Source organism: Ailuropoda melanoleuca, chromosome 1 (genome assembly GCF_002007445.2).
Source record: "Ailuropoda melanoleuca isolate Jingjing chromosome 1, ASM200744v2, whole genome shotgun sequence".
NCBI lineage: Eukaryota > Metazoa > Chordata > Mammalia > Carnivora > Ursidae > Ailuropoda > Ailuropoda melanoleuca.
The window spans coordinates 206659092-206668217 of record NC_048218.1 but is presented as its reverse complement, the minus strand read 5'-3'; positions in this window follow the sequence as shown (position 1 = coordinate 206668217).

The following is a 9126-nucleotide window of genomic DNA, read 5'->3' as shown; positions in this document are numbered from 1 at the left end:
CCTGAGCTGAAGGCAGACGCTTTGACTGAGCCACCCAGGTGCCCCTAAATGAAATATTTTAATAAATAAATATATATATACATAATAAAATTATGAGGATGTACCATCCAGACAAAGAATTAAACTAAGAAAGGAAAAGACATAGGATACAAGAAACAGGACCTCCAGCACAACATCTGGGACCTTTAGGTAGTTCAGTTTTGCTGAAGCACAACGTGCAAGGTGAGGGTCGTGGTAGAGATGTTCCCACTTCAGCTCCACACCTGCATTGACTGAGGTCAGGAGAGAATCCTCTTAACTTGTTGTCACTCTCTCTACCACCACTCCAGTCTTAATTCCTGATGACTTGAACATCCACATACGGGCTACTTCCAGTACTCTGGCCTCCAGTACTGCCTCAGCTCCCCTCCTCCAATGATTCTGTCCTCCACCCCACCCCCCAGCTGCTCATTTTCATGGTCTTACCCTAGACCTTATTATCAATAACAGCAACATTACCATCCGTATCTTCTCCTCTCCTCATCCCCCCAAGATCTCCTCCCCCATCCTAAGATTAGTAGATGAACACGCCCTTCATTTCACTGAGCCAATAGCAGCAGTCAGTAGGGAGCTCCCATGAACTCCCACAACTGCCTGTCCTGCCTGCCTGCCTCTGTGCCTGCATGCTCTTCCCTCCAGTTCTCTGCCAGCTCATCCCAGAGACCCCGACTTAATGTGCTGGGTGCAGCCTAGGGATGGGGGTCCTGAAATGCTTCCCAAATGATTTTAACATACATCCAACATTGAAAGCTGCTACTGCAGATGAGGAGCCCATGCTCTCCCCCTTTACCTACTCCAGGAGATTGTTCCAGAAGTCATTCTTTCCCTCCCAGCACCGATTTTTCCCCTCTATTGACTCTTTCCTACCAGCTACAAACGTGCTGTAAAGTTCCCCAATTTAAGGAAAACTTTTCAACCCCATTTTTCCTCCCACTACTGCCCACTTTTCCACTCCCCTTCATAGCAAAAATTCTCTAAAGGGTTGTCTGTACTGATGTCTGTAATTCCTTTTCTCCATTTGCTCTCCAGGCTTTGCCCTATGGACCCGTCAAAGCTGTTGTCATCAAGTTCACCAATGGCTTCTTCATTGCTGTTGTGGATGGCCGATGAGTAGGCTTCAACCTTAGTGGCCATCAACAGTATTTGACCCAGCTCACTCCTCTCTCCCCTAAAATGCTTTCTTGACTTGGCTTCCAGGATACCACATTCTTCCTGTCTTCCTCCTAATTTGAGATGGATACATCTCGGCATCCTTTCCTGGCTTCTCCTTATATCCGAGTCCCTGCTAAGTTCAGTGTTAACTGAAATGCCCCAAGGCTCAGGATTTGGACTTAGAGCGCTCATCCAGTCTCACGGCATTAATGCCACGTAAATGGCGATTCCTAAATGTATATTTCCAGCCTAAACTCCAGAAGCCCACATCCAAATGTCACCTGGACATCTGTACTTTTTTTTTTTAGGTTTTATTTATTTATTTGACAGACAGCCAGCGAGAGAGGGAACACAAGCAGGGGGAGTGGGAGAGGAAGAAGCAGGCTTCCAGCAGAGCAGGGAGCCCGACGCGGGGCTCAGTCCCAGGACCCTGGGATCACGCCCTGAGCTGAAGGCAGAGGCTTAATGACTGAGCAACCCAGGCGCCCCTGGACATCTGTCCTTGAACGTCTAACTTATCATATCCAAAATGGAGTTCCCGATCTTTCCCTCAAACATGCTCCTCCCAGCCTTTCCCATGTGAGTAAATGGCAGCTCCATCCTTCCAGCCAGGTTCAGGCCCGATCCTTGTACCCATTTATGAATCCTGTGTTTCTTTCCCACCCACGATCATTCTGAGAACAAATGCCCTTGGCTCTGCTTTCAAAATACTCAGAACGCAACCACTCTTCACCATCCTGATTACTACTTTGTGTTTAAAGCTGCCATGGCCCATCACCTGAATGACTGCAGTAGCCTCCTAGCTGCTCTCCCTGCTTTTGGCTCTCTCCACGGACGCTCGCTCAGCATGGCAGCCACATTGGTCCATCATGTCCGTCCTTGCTCAAATCCTCTAGTGGCTTCCCATCTCATTCAGAGTAAGACGCAGCATCCTCAAAATAGCCTACGAGGCCTGGTATGCACCCCCTCCATACACACAGATGCCATTACCTCTGTGACCTCGGAGCCTCCAGCTCCTGCAGTTCCTCCAACACACCAGGCCCATAAATCCAGGGACTTTGCACTTGGTGTCCCCTCCTCCCCCCGGCAAACTTCTCATCTCCCTCTCTGCTGTTTTTTTTTTTAAAGATTTTATTTATTTAATTGAGAGAAAGTGAGCATGAGAAGGGGGAGGGGCAGAGGGAGAAGCAGACTCCCTACTGAGCAGGGAGCCCGATGGGGGACTCCATCTAGGGACTCTGGGATCATGACCTGAACCGAAGGCAGACGCTTAACCGACTGAGCCACCGAGGCACCCCAAGCTCTTGATTGTTTTTTAATTAAACTTTTTTTTCAAGTGAGGTCTGTGCCCAGTGTGGGACTCTAACCCACAACCCCAAGATCAAGAGTCTCATGCTCTTCCAACTAAGCCAGCCAGAAACCCTAAACTCTTTATTTTGGGATAATTGTGTACTCACGTGAAGTTGTAAGCAATTATACAGAGAGGCCCTGTGTATCCCTCATCCAGTTTTCCCCAACGGTCACATCTTGCAAAACTATAGTATAATATCACAACTAGGATATCACTGTAGGGTTGTATTAGGTACCTGTGGCTACTGTAACAATTATCACCAACTGGGTGGCTTAAAACAGTAGTAATTTGTTCTCCCATAGTTCTGGAGGCCAGAATTTCTAAATTGAGGCATAGGCAGAGCCATACTCCCTCCAAAGGCTCTAGGCGAGAAATTGTTCCTTGCTTTTTCCAGCTTCTGATGGCTGGTGGGGCCCCATCTTTCTCTGCTCAGGCTTCACATCACCTTTCCCTGTGTGTATGCATGTGATCTCCTGCCTCTCTCTTATAAGGCCACTTGTGATGGCATTTAGAGCCCACAGGGATAATCCTGGATAATCTCCTCATCTCAGGATCCTTAATCTAATTACGTCAGCAAAGACCTTTTTTCCAAACAAGGTAACACTCACACGTTCCAGGCATTAGGATGTGGACCTACCTTGGGAGCCAGCATCCGCCTAGCCTCACAGTGAAGGCTTCTTGGAACTCCTCAAATTGCCTCTTGGCTGTTGAATTTTCTCAGATGCTTTGTCTGCATCAATTGCTGTGATTATGTGATTTTTCTTCTTTAGTTTGTTATTATGGTAGATTATATTGATCGATCTCTGAATACCGAACCAGCCTCAGAAGCCTGGAATGAACATCCTACATATTTTTCTCACCTGTTGCCTGTCCTTCCCATTTGAAGGTTAAGTTACAAGTCAGGAGAAACCTTTCGCTTCATGATGTTCATTGCTGTATCCCAGTGCCTGAAACAATGTCAAGCAGGTAATGGCACTCAGTACCTATCCGATGAGGGGATTGAAGAGCAGTAGAGAGGGGAAGGGAATTCCCGAGATTATACTGAAAAGAAATTCCAGGATAACAGCTGTGGGCAACCGGTCCAGACTGGAAGAGGTCAGAGGGCTCCAGGAGAGCCTATAGAATCTGAATGCCCCGAGAGAGATTTAGATAGTCAGCAGAGACTTGGGGTTGATTTTATAAGTATGTAGAAAACTCAGGAAAGGAGCAAACAAGAATTTTTTTCAAAGAGATAATTATTACTGTGGTACATCCTTACAAGGCCATATTATTCTAAAAAGAAATGAGCTATCAAGCCACAAGAGGATATGAATGGTGGAAACTTAAATGTACATTACTCCACAAAAGAAGCCGGTCTGAAAAGGATACATACTGGATGCTTCTGACTATATGGCATTCTGGCATACAAAAGTATGGAGATCAGGACTTGTGGGGAGGGAGAGAGGAATAGACAGAGCACAGAGGATTCTTGGGGCAGTGAAATAATTCTTCATGATACCATGGTGGTGGATACGTCATTATACGTTCGTCCAAATCCATAGAATGTAATAACAAGGATAGTGAACCCCAATGTCGACTGTGGACTTTGGGTAATAACGATGTGTCAGTGTTTCCTGATCGTAACAAATGTCCCCTTCTGGTAGTGTGCCATTTCTGTAGTGGGGGGATTGGGGGAGGGGACAGCGGTATATGGGAATTCTCTGTACTTTCCACTCAGTTTTACTGTGAAACTAAAATTGTTCTGAAAAGTAGTTTATTTTAAAAAGGCTAATTATGAACTCTAGGGAAAACGAAAATTGTCCAAGAAAGGAAGAGTACTCACAGTTCAGTACATGGCTCAGCCAGGACCAGACCAAGATTTTGTGGGGCCTGAAGCTTGAATAGGGCATTTTGAGGTGGGCAGGGTAGGAGGACTCTTGAAGAGAAGGAAAACACCAAATCAGGAATAAATCTGACTAAATCTCAGAGCAATTTCTGGAAGTTTTGCACCTTCCCTGTCCTGATGGGAGGGCATGGGGACAATGCAGGAGGAAGGGGGGCCGAGGAGTCCTGAAAACCCATGAGAAGATTCTGGGAGCTCCAGGACATACAGCAGTCCTTTGCCGGCACCCGGCAGCCCCAGGACAAAGCCCAGACTCCGGAGCGAGCATGCCAGACCCTGTACCAGACACGCTCATTTGCAGCCTTGTCTCTTAGCTCAGCAGGCTACTGGTCAGTCCATGGGCGTGCCATTCACAGTCACCCTGCCAGGGTGTTCTGGCTGCTCCCTGCCTGGCAGGCCGTTTTCTCCCTTGCTGGTCACAGGTCACGACTGGATGGCCCATCCATGCTCAGCTGCCTGTTTTGTGAAATGTACACGCACCCTCCAGTTTCTGCCCTGCTTCCCCAGAGCTGCCTGCAGGGCAGGAAGAAGCCCAAAGGACAGAAATCTGAATCCCAGCTCAGACATGTCTCTTGACCTCCCTAAGCTTCATGGTCTATCATATGTAAATGTGAATAATTATGTCTTTCTTGCAGGGCTGTTGGAAAACCAAACACCCTATATAGTACCTGACATGTGGTAAGGGGAGGAAACACCACTTCTTTCTGCTAGGATTCTTTTATTTGTTTTTTACTCTTGTATTTACTTAGTTAACGTATTTTCAATTGAGGTATAATTGACATATAACATGAGTTTCAGTTGTACCACAGAACAATTCGTTGTATTGCGTAAGTGATCGCTGCAATGAGTCTGGTTGATCACCTCACATAGTTACAACAAATTTATTTCTTGAAATGAGAACTTTTAAGATCGATTTTCTTAACTTTCAAATATGCAATACAGTATTATTAACTGTGGTCACCATGCTATATATATCCCCTATTTTTATTTGTTGTAATTGTAATAAAAGACACATAACTTAAAATTTACCATCTTAGGCATGTGAAAGTGTGCAGTTCTCTGGTATTAAATACATTCACACTGTTGTGTAACCATCACCACCACCCATCTCCAGATCTCTTCTCATCTTGCAAAACAGAAAACTCTGTCCCCATTAAATACTAACTCCCCCTCCCCCTGTCCACAGCCCTCCCAGCCCTGCCACCCCCCCCAGCTCCATTCTACTTTCTGTCCCCTCCAGCATTGGGACTGGCCTCTGTGATTGCATTCCAGCCCTTCTACCTGGCATAGTGAGTTGTTTACATGTAATAATCCCTTATCCAGTCAAGAGGTGCCTCATTTATCCCTGCCCACAGAGCCTAGTCTGGTGCTGGGCACACCGTAAGACAAGCTTGAGGCAGAAATGCAAAACAAGTCAAAAAAATTAACTGAGGGGGGCGCCTGGATGGCTCAGGTGTTTAAGCGTCTGCCTTTGGGTCAGGGCATGATCTTGGGGTCCTGGGATTGAGCCCTGTGGGCTCCATGCTCAGTGGAGAATCTGCCTCTCCATCTCCCTGTGCCTCTCCCTCTGCTTGTGCTCTCTCTGTCTCTCTCTTCCTCTCAATGAATAAATAAAATCATAAAAAAAGAAAAAATTAACTGATGAAGAGTCCCATACAGGTTCATGATCAAAGGCACATAGATCTGTGGCCTGATTTTACATAGTGGGTGCTCAGCACAATTTGAAAGTGTAAATGATGATACGGGTGATTTTTGTAAACTTTTACTTCTAAATTAAAAAGCTAAAAAGGAACACACAGTGGAAAGCAAGTCTCCCTCTACCCATCCTCCCCTCAGGATCCTCACCAGAGGCCAGTTCTTTTTGTACCCTTCTAGAGGACTGTGTGTATATGCGTGCGCGCACACACGCACACATTAGCATGCTTTACACACTGTTCTGCACATCTTGCTTTTTTCACTCACCTTATCTTTGAGATCCTGCTCTACCAGTATATAGAGTGTTTCCCCATTGTTTGATAGCATTTACTGAATGATGTATTTATCTTGTCACCTGTTTATCCTGTCTCTTATCACCTGTTTACACCTGTCACACAATTTATTTAACCTGTCTCCGACTGGAGAACATTCAGGTATTTCCAAGTTCTCGCTATAGGAGCGGTGCTGCAGGGAACAACATTGGGCCTCACAGATGACTGAATTTCACCTCTCACCCTCTAGCCCTGTCCCACACCACCTCTGGCTCAGCCTCACCCCTGGCCTCCCAGGCCTCCACTGCCATTCCTCCTGTGGCCACAGCCTGTCTGCTGGAAGCTTCCTCCAAACATTTACTGGGTCTTCCTCTGCACCGGGCTTGTGCTGGGCCAACAAACCCCAGTCCCACCCTCCTGGAGCTCACAGTCCAGAAGGAAAGACGGACAAGGGATCAGTGACTTAAAAACAAGGTATTAATGCTGGGATAGAGACGTGCTGCCCCACCCACCTGGGAAGTCATAAAGAAGGGCCAGGAGCTTAACCTTTGAAAACTTTATCCCTGATGGACAGACTGTGAGTGGGAGGAGGAAAAAGGGGGCTGAGGGCTGTGGGCACAGGGTCAGAAGAGGCGGGACTGCCCAACTGGCACCTCTGCCTGTCTCCTCTGGCCAGGCCTAGGCCAGCACTCAGCCTGCCTGCTTGAGGCCGCCCCTCTTTGTGTCCTGGCTGCCTGCACTCCCTCTGGGGGCCTCCTCTGGTGACCACCCCTACTCAACACATACACCCTCATGTCAGGACCCAGTCACCTCGCCTCACTTGCTTATTCTGCCAAGTTAAAAACTGGTGGGGGGGCACAAGAGGGTACGTACCGCCTCTAGATAGACTCCTCTCTGCCCAGAGGAGTGAAGCTCCAGCACTCACCTTGGCATCGGGGTCTGGGTCGTGGAAGGTCTTTCGAGCCCCCTCAGACCCCATTGTCCTGATGGCTTTCCGTGCCCCGCTCCCCCCAGGTCACTGAGCAAATCCTTCCCCACCTCAAAATATTCACTGTGCCTCTCCTTCCCCTGCATTTCCAAGAGTCCCTTGTTAAAGGATAAATGTTCCTAGGAAGGATAGCATCAAGCTGTTAGCAGGGACCCCGGGTTTCTTCACTAGAAGGGACACAGGAATACATCCGATAGAGCATTAAGTAAGCAATTTTGGGTAAAAAGGCCACAGTGGGTCCTCTGAGTTGCCAAAGGCCTGAGATCCTCCGGGGAAGGGTCCTGAAAATAGAATCAGAGGTGCCGAAAGGGGCTGGGGAGGATTGAGTATGTCTTCCCAGGGCTGAGCGGAAGTGTGCTTCTGTCGGGCTTAATGACATGTTTTAAAGGGGGTGTAAGCAACGTTATTCACAGCGGCCAGAAAGTGGGATCAACCCGATTGTCCACAGACAGATGAACAGATAAACGAAGCGTGGTTGATATCCATCCATACATTGTATCCATCCATACAATGGAAACTCATTCAGCCTGAAAAGGAAGGCAGCACTGACACCTGCTACAGCATCGATGAACCTGGAGGAAGTTACGTGCAGTGAAACAAGCCAGTCACAAAAGGGCAAATACTGTATGAATGTATTTATATGAGGTACCTAGAGTAAGCAAATTCATAGAAACAAAGAGGGACAATGGTGCCCAAGGTCTGAGGGAGAGGAGAATTGTTTAATGGGTAGAGTTTCAGGTTGCCAAGGTGAAAGAGTTCTGGAGATGGTCTGCACAACAAGGTAAATACACTTGACGGCATCGAACCGCACACTGAAAAGCGGCTAAGACGGCACATTTTGTATTCTGTGTAGTTTGACACAATTGGAAAAAAATTACAGAAGTAAAGCATAATGACCAAAACAAAACAAAAAAACAGTGGAGGTGGAAAAGCCTCCAGGTCAGCTCATGTCAGGGGCAGTGCAGGCCCAGGCAACGCTTGGAGCCCAGGACCCCCAGATGGGGGAGTGTGAGCGGAGTGGCCTGGATGGGGCTAGGCTAGGCATCTGGGGGCAGAGGCAAGAATCTGAGGGGTCAGGACCCCACCGACCTGGGTCTCTGTCACAGCTAACTCTTCCTCGGGGTCTGCCCGGACCCTGCCCCCAAAGTCCTCACCTGGCAGCTTCATGTGGAGGCTCCCACTTGCTCTGGACCTTGCCTAAGGCTCTCTGAGGCTCATCCCTTTTAGCAGGTAAGAGTTGAGCCCCTACTGTATGCCAGGCACTGTGCCAGCTGCTACTGGTGCTTTGAGGGGTCTCCTGTGACTGGATGTCGTGCATAAAGGTAGGAGGAGGTGCCATCTGTCAGTGCCTGGCTCTGAACCTGGAGTGGAACCCCCCCCCCCCCCCCCCCCGCCCCTTGCCTGGGGTGTGTGTGTGTGTGTGTGGTCAGAGAGCAGGGAACGTCTGCACTCACTTAGGATGCTCCGACAGTCTGTGTGAATCAGTGGGCACGTAGATGCATGTACAGACCTAAGGCTCATCTGTGCACAGGCTGACGATCACAATGGACTTGGTCAGGGCGGGCGGCGATGCTCCCAGCGCGGTGATCGCACATTCGGATGGATGGGGCGACGCTGCCTGCTCTGATCCCTAACTCATTATTAAGCTCCTCGCTCTTTTCAGACGCTCCCTGCGCCTCCCCCGCTCCGGGCTGCAGCGGCGCAGGCGCCGGGCCGAGCCGAGCGCCGAGCGGGGAGCGGGCGGCCG